Raw genomic sequence first — 2,843 nt, forward strand, 5'->3', positions numbered from 1 at the left:
TGTCGGAATTGTGTGGCCCAACACACTTTTATTTGTGTTATTTTTTTCACATTATTATTGGACATTTTCATTTTATTTTGTGGCATGTAAAATATATTTTGTGGCTTATGGAATTGTTAAATGTTACCATTATTTTTTGGTCTACTGGATTAATGGACTGGTTTATGAATGATCATCCAGATGAGCCACATTGAAGTCCTTGACTTGACCAGACCTATCATGATGCATTATGTGCTTATATATGCATTGTTGGACTATGATAGGTTTGAGGGGTGCAAATCATAATTGCTCAGACGATAGGAGACATGAGGATTAGTCTCTTGATAGTCAGTACACATAAGGTATGAGGAGTCCATCCATGAAAAGACCTCATGCACGTTGAGTGTTGATCTCAGTGACTAATGTTTCATTGCCAGTGACTTGACAATTATAGAAGTGTACGTGTACCTACAACTGTCAGTTTGAAAAGATTTATTGTCAAAATGGTTTTGCAGAAAAAAAAATGTTTTTATTTATTAATATAAAATTAATATTTTTTTTTTATTTTTTTATTATTTATTATTATTTAATATTATTTTTTAATTAATTATTTATTTATCTATTTATTTTTACAAAAATCGATTTTGATTTTGGAAATGGGCAGTTTGTATTTTTGTTCCTTTTTTCTTTTGGAGGAATTTTAGTAATTGTCAAGGTAAGCCCAAAAGGCATTCTGGATATGGTCATTAGATGGCTAGCATCTCACTTGGGGTTGGACTTTATGGCTCGTCATCTCCACCCTAGAGATAGAAATATCTCAAGGCCACATATGCAAGGGGAAGGAAGAAGCTCAAAATACCAGGTTGTGATATACTTGTCCAACTGGGGTGAGCGCCTTAATTGCTTGTGAGTTCCTTGGATTTTTGGTGGCTTCATCTATTATGATCATCTTCTATAAACACTTACAAAATCATTTACAAAGGTTGGATCTATATCTTCAAAAGGTATGTCAATTTTTATTAGTCTTTCAACCTTATGAAAAATCAATCTTATGATTTTTCTGTTTCTTGCATTTGTATCAGGGCTCTTTTGCCAATAAAAAGCTCGTATGGTACTGACCCAGAGAGATTGTCCTCACTTAAGTCAACAATAGGAAGGTTCTCAATTCGAGTATAGCTTACACCAACGCATACCTGAAGAGCCCCAAAGCTTTAGAGACATCAAAAGCTAGACAATGAGGATTCGTGAGGTTAACAGAGATCAAACGGTACGGTTCTGTGGATACTTAAATAAAAGCAGGGGTGGGAAAATGACTTGCATTTTTTTTCCCAAACTCGGGAGAACTAAAAAAATAGTGAGATTTTCTGAAGAATCGAGCTCAAATGACTGGTTTCCGGTTTTTTTTTTTTTTTTTCTCTATTATTTCTCAGGTTGCAATGATGGAAGATTCGGAGAAGACAAGGTTCTCTCTCTCTCTCTCTCTCTCCCTCTCTCTCTCTCTCTCTCTGTGCATCTTATTCTTCTTCTTTCTCAGATATTTTCCTCTTTTTTCTGAAAATTTTCAGGCCAGATATTTCTTTCAGAAGGTCATCTCAGGCGTTAATTACTGTAATTCAATGGTAGAAGACCCAAATTATTTTTTAAAAATTCCCACCTTCAATCATTTCTCGCAATTGATTAAATCTGCTCTTTCTGCTCTACAGCAAATCTACCATCGAGACTTGAAGCTCTAGAACACTCTGTTGGATGGGAGCCCTGCCCCTCAGCTGAGAATCTGTGATTTTGGTGACTCCAAGGTCTGCAAATTTATTTCTTAAGGATTGACACTAACGATTACCTCTTGCGACCCAAAAAATTTAGGCGAAAATTTTGATTCCTTATTGGGTTTCTGTATCTCTCTGAACTTTGCAGTCGTCTCTGCTGCATTCAAGACCCAAATCGACAGTCGTAATGCCAGCATGTGGGCTTCTTCTCCATTCGAATCTCCATGATAAAGAGCAACAGGAGATGCAGAGAGAGAGGGGAATTGGATTTTGATCGACAGAGTATGTGGAAGGGGGGGTTTATTTTATGGGAGAGGGATAGGTATGTTAACGGGTTACAATAGAATTAGAAATGCTCGCGGAAATATTAGTCATAGGATTTGTTCATCTTAAATATAACCGTTGGATGGAGGTAACAAATCCAAACTCTCACTCCATGGTTGCTACACCTTTTCTCTCCCCCTCTTTCTCTCTCCCCGCCACTGCAACTGTGTCGTGCCGCTGCTACTCGAATATCAGACCTCTTGTTTTGCTTTTCAATGGCTCTCTCTCTCTCGGCTTCCCCTCTCCTCAGCCTCTCCTCCAACCCCTTCATGGGAGATAGATTATTTATTTGCCATTGATCTATCCCCTTTTTTATTTCTACCTTTACTCCTCCGTCTTCCTCCTCCTCTTCCTCATAAAGTTAACCTGCCGACGGTTTGATCCAGACTCAACTCTAGATGATAGTCCCTTCTCTCTCTCTCTCTCTCTCTCTCTCTCTCTCTCTCTCTCTCTCTCTCTCTCTCTCTCTCTCTCTCTCTCTCTCTCTCGTTGCAGCCTGCTTTCCGCCTCCCCTATTCCCAACCCGTCTGAGCCTTGCCATTGCAATCCCCTTTAAAATACAATACTGTTAGAGCTACCTGAAGGTCCTGAACGTAACCTCTTCTCTAATAATATAAGAAAGGAGTTAAATGGTCATGCATCAAATTTGAGGGTGTTAATTGATTTGGTTCCTGTTGGTCATTTTGATTTTGTTTCATATATTTCTCGAATTTTCCAAAGTCAAACCAAACTTTGTTCGGTTCCAAATCGATTTCCGACCCTTCTTCCTCCTCAGGT

The 2,843-nt window shown here is 38.3% G+C and overlaps 1 long non-coding RNA gene across 1 annotated transcript; it reads left to right on the forward strand.

The window, feature by feature from the left end:
* The first annotated feature begins 1,099 nt into the window (after positions 1-1,099).
* LOC122070742 lies at positions 1,100-2,507 on the forward strand. Its single transcript, XR_006137950.1, has 5 exons — positions 1,100-1,246; positions 1,410-1,441; positions 1,545-1,598; positions 1,683-1,775; positions 1,891-2,507. It is a non-coding gene; the product is annotated as an uncharacterized LOC122070742 (long non-coding RNA).
* The last annotated feature ends 336 nt before the right edge of the window (positions 2,508-2,843 follow it).

Source organism: Macadamia integrifolia, unplaced genomic scaffold (assembly GCF_013358625.1).
Source record: "Macadamia integrifolia cultivar HAES 741 unplaced genomic scaffold, SCU_Mint_v3 scaffold99, whole genome shotgun sequence".
NCBI lineage: Eukaryota > Viridiplantae > Streptophyta > Magnoliopsida > Proteales > Proteaceae > Macadamia > Macadamia integrifolia.